Here is an 11,338-nt window from a genome sequence, read left to right on the forward strand (position 1 = left end):
AAGTACAAGTTCAACTACCTGAGACAAGTTTTTTAGGAAAAGGCAACAGCATTTTATTGAAAGAAAAATGAAAATGAAAGAAAATGCTTTATTGATTAAAACACACAGATCAGAGAATGCAAACTAATAGCAGCATTTCTGCTAATCACAGCAGGTTGAACACCTTAGAAAGCAGACCCAGTTCTTACATTTCACTGCCTAGTGCTTGCAGTTTCTCACAAGCAAGTGCCTTCACTTAATTTTCTCTGACACACTTTTGTAGCTGTACTTGCATTGAATTTACCATTCGCATAAGAAATACCTACTCTGCTGTTGTCTTTATTACTCAAAACATTTTTTAAAAGAAAAGCCAATACTTTAAAGCAGAATAGAAATATAGTTTTATTTTATCTGTAGTAAATGGGACAATTCACAGAAAAATCCTGGATCTCAGCAAAGAAAGCACAAAATTCTCTGCATCACTGGAGCATTCACAGATCTCTTCCCACTATCTTATCAGAAATAATTATAAAGTAGTTCTGAAATCAGAAGGTGAAATAGCAAGTGAACCCGAAATATATCCTGGAAGAACAAATGCTATGGAGTAGAAGAGGTGGTGTGGTACAGCCTGTACTACGCCATCTCACTCTCCTGTTTCTGAATTTCTGCTCTAGTCAGGTCAGCACAGCTCCATTCCTTGCTTTGCTTCCTTCCTATCCACCTTGAGAAACACCGGTCTTTGTTACAAGAGGTCCTGAGTAAGAACCAGAGCTTCACAAAAACACACATCCATTTCATCTACAAATATTTAAATGGCTGCTGCACAAAGAAAAGTTCTTAAGAGCAGCAAGATTTACAAACTAATAAGAAATTTCCTTCACAGGAACACAATATTTTTCATGTTTACCATTATTCAGAAAATATAGTATTACTTGCACTGTGCTGCATACAAGAAACAATTCGCATTTAAAAAAAAAAAGTATTTGTACAATGTTCTTTCAAATGTGCCACATCTAATCAATTTCCATTTTTGTATCTACATGCAACTTTCACAGAGCTAAAATGCAAGCCATTAAATCAAGATGAAATAATTAAGAACTATCATAAAAAACTATCATAGAAAGCATATCTAGCATATGCTTTAACTGAACTGATTTCAAAGGTCTAAATGCTGTTTAGCCATTATTTACTAAGTGACAAGAACCTCTGCACAATTAAGAAAGAAAAAAAAAAGAATAAAGACCTATACAGCACAAGAAAATCAACCAAATAACATCTCAATTTTACAAAGCCTACCCAAAGGTGTGGGGATGAGAAGCCCAGTGGAAAACCTCTTATTCTGAAGAAAGAATTGGCTTACTGGAGAAAGCTTCATTGCAGGTTCTGCCAACTGGGTTTGCTGGCTTTTTTGGAAATGCACTCCTCACCAGACAATGTCAGCACCAAAGAGCTTTGTGGCAATCAATATACAAAAAGAAGAATGAATTCAGTATGACACTAAGTTTATAAAACTCCAAGCTTGTGGTCTTTTGACTATGGTATTGAGAAACTAAGATTGATTCACATGAGGATAAACATTTGCTGATTTCCTCTGTGATTCTTGTATTTCTGTCAGCTTTTCAAGCTATCCATCTGTCCATCTAAGAATACTGCTCCTACTTCAGTTTTTACTAACAACATACATTGGCTTCTATCTCAAATCTCATTAATTAAAATAAACCAAAGTGGAACTGCCTGATAGATCAAAAAAAAAAAAAAAAAAAGTACATAGAATCTACAGGAGTATTCAGTCAATTCAGTGAGTAGTCAACTCACAGCAAGTAATAGCAACAAATAGAAGTAACAAAATCCAAAACATAATGTCAAATTTAAGTAACACTAAAAACGCAGTCAAAAATAAAGCTGAAGTCAAAATTAAAGGAAGAACTCTGGACACCACTTCAGAAGCCTTCCTAAACGGTGGGGGTAAACAGTGAAACTGAACTAGAAACCAAGGCAGCAAAACAAGCTGAAGATGGGCAGCTCAAACCACACTCCTGAAGGCTGCAAAAATCAGCCTGGGTTAAACAAGGAGAAGGGCACAGAGCGGCAGTGGGGAGACACTGGGAAGTTCAAGACAGGTTTCATCATTCAGATGAAGATCTCAAAGTAAAATCAAGCCATATCACAACAAAGTAGAAGGATCATGAGAGCAGAGAGGCACACACTTGCAGGTCTACCAGTAGCAGCTAGTGAATCTAAGCATGAACTCAGCAGTTTGTGTTGCTCTGGCTGAGGCACAATGCTGCTGGATTGCTAGGCCTGAACTCACCAGTACACCCAGCCAGTATGCAAGGGCAGGAAACATCAACCTCTCCAACCAGCACTGGAACAGCTTATGCCCTCCCACAAAACCTCTTTCCAAGAGTACATGCAAGAAAGAAATTATTATTTTTTCAAGAAAGAGGTTCTCTCTTGGCTGAGGAAGTTTAGATTCCCTTCCAGTTGGGTCACTTCCCAACCTCCCGCACCCAGCAATCCCCATCTCCCCAGTGGTTCAGTGACTACCTGCACTCCTTACCCATTACGCTCTGATGTTAGGCTATAGCTCATTTTCAGGTGACCCAGTGCAAGAAACTCACTTGTTCAGTCTCCTTTGAGAGCACATGCCCATCAGTTTTTACCTCAGCTTTAACCAAGCTGATCCAGAAAGAGGCTGAGCTAGATTGAATCCCAGTAATTCACACGAAGATAAGCCCAACAAATTCAATTCACAAGGAAGTCATAGGCATATTTCCAGACACAGATTTAAAAACAAACAAACAAACAAACAACAACAAGCAACAACTTTTGATTGCTTTTGAATTTTTAGTAATTTGCCAATTGTTCTTATGTTTTTGGTTGTTTGGGTTTTTTTTTCAGAAAAATACTGGAAGTAGATACACTACAACAACCAGGGATACTACTATGTGTTTCATCCTTCTAGATGAGTCATCCTCAGACCTTGAACTTCAAGTAACTCTACAATTTCAACAGAGAAAGTCAAGGCTGAAATGTAACCTTAGTCCATGTTGTACTAATAGCAATGTTGTTCTCCTTGGGTGCACTGGAGAACAATTTAGAAACCCCTCCAGGGCTGTGGGGAGTAGGTGACCTGTCACACACCAGCACACAGCTCTCACTCTTCACTGCACCCACTTGTCTTGTCAAGCTTTGAACTCCAGGTCTCCAAGCCTCTCTCTGTAGTGGAATAATGCGAAACACAATAAATAAGTAAATTGGAAGAAAAGAAAAACGGCAACCCAAACTGTTTTATCAGTCTGATAAATGCTTATACATATGCTTATGTATGTAAATAACAACCAAACAAGACATCTAATTGCATTATAATGTGGGTTGTTCTTTACTTTTTATCTTTTTAAGTCCAGCAGTAGGAGAACATTACCACTACCTTCAGGTATATACCAGAGTGAAAAATGGAAACACAGAGACAGTTTTAACCTTCTTTTTCATTTCTCCATATCAGCTTGTACATCCTATGAAAAGCATGGGCGTAACTTATAGGTGCTGTAGAGAGACAGGCTCAGAGATGTCACTGATAAAATATTTGGGAATATGAGACTAAAGGCATTCTCTTAATATAAATGAGCGTAAAAGCAATCTAAGACAGTCTTACCAAGGCCAAAGCTACCCAGAGAAAGTAAAACAGAACAAAACAGAACATTTTGTCAGTAAGTCCATCAGGTCTGGGGAGCATATCAGTATAACGGGCCATTTACAATGAGGCAAGAACATGAAACAGTAATTTCAGTGAAAGACAGTTTACTATTTATCTAGCTCAATTTTAAAAAAAATATATGGAATGTATGTTTGAAGAATAAAATCCATCTGAAATAACTTTTAATTCTTGTACTGATCTAGATGAGCTAGAAAAGCTTTTCAAAGAAGCCACAGTGCAATAAGGACTTAGGCATCTGAGCAGCAACAGATCACACAAAATCTGCTGTTGGTACCAACAGGAATTTGGCAACACTAAGAACTGCAGACCAGAACAATTTCCACATTCTGACCACATCCTGACCATAGCTAAACTTTGATTTTTGGCAATATATTCATTTTCTTCAAGGGCTTCCCTAAACCTTGACAGAGTGCCGTGCAGATTATGGTCCCCAAACCACAGCTAATCTTGGATCAGGTTTTGCCACAGAGCAATACAAATGTACTCCTCCTAGCCAGACCATTTATCTTACTGTGGGCTCAGAGTCTCTGGGCCTTGCAGCAGATGGCCAATGCAGCTCCACTGTTCGCTGATTTTACAGAGAGCAAACACTAAGAAATCTAGCTCTTATTCAGAAAATGGTTAGACAGGCTGATGTAGAAGTCCAAGAGTATTGTATTGATTTTAAAATCTCAAATCAGAACACTACTTCCAATCACTTAACAGCAACACCACAAAAAACAATGCCTCCCTGCTCAGAAGATTCTGTTCAAGTCAACACTGATCAAAAACTACCAAGCAGCATTATCACAGAAATCGAGATCAGTTTTCTGTTTCAGTGTTACAAAATTCATAAAAGGGACCAGGTTTGGTCAAACTCATCTTTTAGAAGGAACCTGTGGTAGCAATAAGGCTATGGCTGCAGGCACTACAGTACAAGCACTGCCTCTTCAGAGTCAGAAGAGTTATCCCTAAGGCTGGGTATTGTACTGAAGCAACCAAAGGCACACATGATCACAGCACATCTGATGTTAAAGTAATCTGAAAATAACGCATGCAGAATCATGACTAGCAGGGTCGGCCCTTGAGCATAATTACAGATTCCCTTACAGAAGCTTATGCAGAAGGCAAACCACTGTGGTCACATGCTCTGAACACCCTATTTGTTTTGGCAGAAAAGCCGAAAGTAGAGTCAAGGAAAGCTTTCTGTCAGGTTGTAAATGCAGCCACAAAATGTGATTCAGGTGTTTTTAAATTCAAAACTTCCCAAGCAATTACAGCAGAAAAAAAAATTTCAAGAATAGTCACTATAAATGCCACCAATGCCACTTCCCAATCTGAGTTTGTAGCTCCAAGATTAGATATAGCATTGATCTATGACACCCGTGCTCTTTGAAAAAGATTTTTTTTGTAATCTGAAATGTGGGCTAACCTTGAAAGACTGGGAAACTCCTCTAAGAAATGAGACATAAAGTCACCACGTCCTGTCCCCACATAGTCTTCATTCAGACTAACTGGAGTAGTGTCAATTCATATGCCTAAAACACATCCATCCCGTGATAGCCTGATGGCTAGATACATCGAAGAAGGACAGCAAATCTAAATTCCGAATGAAACTGAGCGTCTGCTAAATAAAAGGTGCTGTAATATTAATGACCACTTTTCCTTTTCTTCCTTCAGTTACATGAGTAGGCATAGTCTTCATTTTGCTTCCCTTCCTTTAAGGAATACTGATGGGCTAGCATCCATCCTACATGCATTTTGAGGTGTTAACTAACTTTACTCTCTACCAAATAGCTTTACCAGATCCAGTCTGGTCTCCTAGAGAAAACGTGAACAAAGAGCTGGGGAATATCAGGTGACCTGCTAAGGAGCATCCTCTGCTTTATTTTCACCCCAAAAGAAACCAATTGGTGTGCCTGGAGCCAGAATGCAGTGAACGTAGGCAAGCAAGAGGCTCAACTTGTGAGCAAGCGCCTGAGATAACTAGCGCACACATCTCTAATCAGCCTTCATCCAGATGCTAATAGTTCCTGGTACGGGAAAGGAGAGAAATTGTAGACCGTTGCTCTACAGTAATCAGGGCAGGGTTAGGGCTTCTTTTTTCTTTTGCCCTTCATTTATTTGCATTTTATCTTCAACTTGATCGTAATTTTAATCTAATCTTTATGTCTGAATACAGTGCATTAGTGTTCATACAACACATAGCTACCAATCACATCACATTACTTCATCAGCAAGAAAGGGAAGATAGCTTACACTTACAAAGGAAAAAAAATATTCAAGAAGCCAAGTCATTCTTCTTTTCCCCCTCCCTAAGGAAGCACTGTTCCTTCTGCAATACATTTTGCCTTAGACTCACAAAGTTCAGGACTTCAAATGCATGTTTATGTTAAAAAATTGAGCTCAAGCATCAGCCACAGTGAGACTCCCCTACAGATCTTATACAGAGATCATGATCTTGCCCTGTAAAAACAACACATGATTAAAGTTACCTTCAGTTCTCTCTCAGTTGCCAAGAGGATCCAGCTGGGCTTTAGGCCATGAGCAGCCACCAGGCAGCTCTCACAAGCCCAGCTCATCAGCACTGTGCTGCCCTGATCCCGCAGCCCCAGCTGCAGGGGGAAACCACGTGCTGGGACAGTGTCCTGTAGCCCAAAAAGGTGTCAAAATACTTGGACAACAGGCCTCAAGGTAAAATGGCCTACCTGCTCCTGCTCACTCCCCACAGATGATGACATGAACTGCAAACCTGGCAGCAGCAGGATCTGAAGTGCAGGGAAGCTCTGTTCCTTCATGTCCAGACATAACATTGTTCAGTTTTTCTGAACAAAGCTGCTGCTTATTCAACCCGCACAGAGCTTTAATCCTCATGTTTTGTCTAACACCGGGCCACAGATTCCTCTGCTTGTGGAATGGATGAGACATAAAATGGGGCCCAACATGCCAAAGCACAGCCAGTGCAGTCGTGCAGTTTGATTCAAGCGTCAAAATTTCCAATCATGTCCTTCAGCCACATCAATTTACATAAGCTTTTCTTTCAGGTATGGGCAACACATAATAAAATGTAAATCCAAATTGTTTCCAAAACACATTAGAAGACATAATTTTAAAAACATTATTAAAAATAACTATCCTTGAAAACCATGTACGAGGCTTACCATGGAAACTTTCAATTTCCACATACAAGATCATACAAGCAAAATGTTACTCTTCTCCACAAGCTATAGACACCTACACAAAAGTATATTCTAAACGCTCCCCAAAAAACGCTCTTCTCCTCCCCTTGGGAAGATTCAGCCTCCTTACTCGCTACCTAATGCTTACTCCCCATTAAGTGGGAAAACACAAAGACGTAACAATTTGTGACTTAGGAAAGAGCATCAAAGAACAGGTGAGGTAATTTGAAAGCTCATTGCCCTAGGGACAAAAGTCACTTTTCCCAATTCCCTTTCTCCCCACCTGGCCAGCACCAACCCCAGAGCTCCTGCAACACTAACCAGTGTATCCAGTGCACCAGGACAGCATTAAAAAAAACAATTTCCAAAGGGGATGGCTTCATGCATTTTAATAATTCCTCCCAGATCAAAATGAGGATGAATGAACTTCCATTGCCAGCACAAACAAAGTAGCAAATATAACACCAAGAAAGCAAAAATCAGAGCAGAAACTCCTCCAGGCAACAAGTTTTTACATTGGATCTCCACAGTCTTGAAAATCCACCACATGTGAAAGGTGTGAAGGACACAGGTGTAGAGAATGAATACAGACCAAGTATCACTTTTTCAAGACAGAAAACTAAGTCCTCTCGTACTTCAAGATTCAAGCAGACTTCATCATTTTTAACATTCTGTACTTCCTTAGTCATGACAATTTCCTTCACTAAAACCAAAATATTTAAATGCAGAAACACAAAGAAAACGTGACACAAATAACATATTTTTTTAATGACTCAAGTTAAAAACTCAAACCTCCCTAAACCTAATGGTTTTTCCACTGCTTTGAAGATTTTGTTCAACATTTCACAAAAGGCGTTGCATTTTCTACCTCCCCCAGCTGATGATATCTGCAGCATGTTGCAAAATTCAGCAAATATGTGCAAGCGCGGCCTGAATTACCTGGGCCTCACCTTGACTTCAGATGTTCACAGCTGATCCAGAGAATTATGAATTTTAGTTTCAGAGAATAAAGGCACATTTTTAAATATTTCAAAGAGAAAAACATGCAACAATTTTTTCCTTCTTTCCGTGCTTTTGCAACACGAACATAATAGAAACTCCACTTGTGAAGCTTTCTCAACTGATTATTGGCACTTTTCTGAATTATCTGAGGTCAAGGATAGTTGAAACTGTCTTCTCCAAATACAAAAGTAGGGTACTTAATGCGGATCACAGAAAGATTTGATCAATGTGACCTCTGGGATTTAAATAACACACTTCTAGACCAGTTGTTTTTAACTACTGGTTCAAAAGTCCCCAAAAGAGAGATCAAGAGAAGTAGTATTCCAAAGAACATACAGATGTGAAGTTTCTGACGGAATCCAGCCACCCAATAGAAACATCAGGGGAGTATGAAAACCAGGAGGACTAAGTTGTTCTTATAGAGTGAAGAGAAAAACTTAGCAGCTGACTTCACATGTTCAAATAATGTCCACACATACGAAATGAAGTTGAGAAAACTGAAAGGCAATCAAATAGAACTGCCTATACTTGTGAGAAGGACCAGGCGTAGGTGGAGCACTAATGCACCAAGCAGCAATTCCCACTTAGCGCTTTCATTTCATTAACATTCTTGAAGAAATTTCTAATTTTCTCATCACCGCTCCCAAGAAACAGGCACAACTTCATTTAATCCAACTTGCTGTACATCATTTGGATTCACATAGGTGTCACAAGAGGAAAAAACAGACATAATTAGATCAATTCAGATCAGTTGCTATAAAATCCATGGGTTTTGTCATTTGGCACATTTAAACCTATTATCCAGTTAATCAATTAGAGAAGAGGATAACGTGAAATAATTCTTAAGCGCACTTCAATGAAACTTAAATCGTCTTACACTTTTTTGTTTAATTCAAACACCTTCTGTGATCAAGAAGAGCACCCTTAAAGCCTTCCTCCAAGTCTAGCCCCATCTATTAACCGATGAGTTTCAAAATCCTTCCCGTTTAAAACTTTATTTTTATTAATTTCTAAGTTTTAAGGCACATCCCCTTGATTCTTCCAAGGCCAAGGCAAAGGCAGTGTATTTTCTTCCTGCACATTTTCACAACTTTCTTATACTTCTCCAATTCCAGTAAAATAGAAATTCCATGAAGTTTTAAACAAACCTGTTGCCTGACAAAATAGGATAAAGATCACATAATCACATATTAAATATATACACTACATGGAAAGCAGAAAAATCTGAAACCACTGGAAATATAATCACTGGAAACCACACACAGACCAGAAATAGACAATATTTTAAATACAATGGCAATGAATCATTTGGAAAATTCTCTTCTAGAATTACTTCCAACACAGATCCTGAAGTAGAACTGGTTCTTTCCTTCTTCCTAGGTCAACATGTTTCAGCCAGTGACTCACAAGACTTCACACCCAGTCTGCAAAGCAGCTGCCTTTTTTATTTTAAACATAAATGTGGCCAAATGATATGTGCTATGTCCTTTTAACAGTATCACTCGAAAGAATTTCAGTCTCAACATTTGCAGATATTGCAAGTACTCAGAAACACTAACAGTGGCAATCAAAACATGAAGGAGACTGTCAGAAATGTCACGCATAACCTTCTGGTGACAGAAGCATTCAATCAATGCATTTGTAATTACAAGCAAGACCCTCACTGCTGACTGCCCACAGTTCAACATGAAACAGTTACTGATGTGTTTTTCCCTGCCGAAGAATGAAAAACACAATTCTAAAGAACACAGACATAGAAGTGGCTGTACAGTAACTGAAGACCATATGATCTTTTGCAACTTATTTCAATGAACTCACAAAAAAACAACCTGACCACTTCCTTGCTTTCTGCAGCATCCTCTTCAGCTTTATGGACTTTTCAGTTCAGGAAAGACGTGGAGCTCCTGGACTGGGTCCAGACGAGAACCACTGAGATGATCAGAGGGCTGAAGCACCTCTCCTATGAAGAAGGTTGAAGGAACTGGGCTTGTTTAGCTTGGAGAAAAGAAGACTCCAGGGAGACCTCGTTGTGGCCTTCCAGTACTTGAAGGGAGAATAAAAACAGAAGGGGGAATGGCTATTTGCAAGGGTGGATAGTGACAGGACAAGGGGAATGGTTTTAAACTGAGACAGGGAAGGTTCAGGCTAGATATTAGGAGGAAGTTTTTCACCCAGAGGGTGGTGACGCACTGGAACAGGTTGCCCAAGGAGGTTGTGGATGCCCCATCCCTGGAGGCATTCAAGGCCAGGCTGGATGTGGCTCTGGGCAGCCTGGTCTGGTGGTTGGTGACCCTGCACACAGCAGGGGGATTGAAACTAGGTGATCATTGTGGTTCTTTTCAACCCAGGCCATTCTGTGATTCTGCAATTCTATAACTTCTGTCTTACAACATTCCAACTGAAGCACACTGATGCACACTACCTGGGACTCCGATGTGGTGGTCTTAAGTCAATAAAACTTCTTTGTATATTCATGCAAAATTCAAATTCCACAGGAGCTTAAATTGGAGCCACCAGGAAATTCTACAGAGAAGGCAAACACGATTGATTCAAACTCTTTCTTGAGAACAGAAGTATTTCAAATCTCCTTTCACAATGGATATTTCTTCACACTATTACAGGATCTAAGCATGCTTGTGGAGAGGAGGGGAAGCACCAAGCCCCTCATAGATTTCCTGAAATCACTGGAGCTGTTTCCTCTTTGGAGGAAAATTATTCATCAAAGTAGAGCTTTTGTTTTTGAGTTTTTCAAGGGAACCGGTAAACTAAAGCTTTTACATACAGCTTCTTACAGCACCATGTATTTAGAAGTCTTCTAAGATCATCTTAGAAAATATTGAAAACATAACGTGAAAGAAAAAAATCACATACAGAATAGAAATGTAGTACCACAAAGAACTCTGACAGTTAAATGAAGTCAGACACTTCCTGAGGAACTCAAAAAGCTCAAATCCATTGTTTGGTATTGAGATATACAATACAGCGAAAACACAATGTTCAGGCAGATTCCAGACACCACTGCAAAAAGCTTAGAGCATCTTGAGGCAAGACCTCAAGAATAATTGAGTTCAAAAAAAGTGAAGGTAACAGGACAAATCAGACCAATCAACGAAACCCAAAACTCACTGAATTAAAAAAAAAAAAACAAACCAACCAGGTAACAACAAACACAACAGCCACACATCCCATAGACCCATTTTGGAAAGTGTATTGTCAAATAACAAATGAATCAGCATCCCCATCACACCATGTTACTGGAGACTCCACCTCTCTTTACGAAGAGACTCATTTGGACTCATGTTCCACCCTTCACAATAGCATACCTGTATTCAATTACATGGACATCCATGCTTCCTTTTGCTGACTGAAGGACAGACCCAAGGTCTGAAGAATTATCTTATCGTTTCTACTAAAAAATAGAGAATTTTTGAAGGACACACTAGATTGTAATTTGAAATACTATATTTAAGCCTGGAGCGTA

The sequence above is a fragment of the Tetrao urogallus genome (genome assembly GCF_951394365.1).
Source record: "Tetrao urogallus genome assembly, chromosome: 2".
NCBI lineage: Eukaryota > Metazoa > Chordata > Aves > Galliformes > Phasianidae > Tetrao > Tetrao urogallus.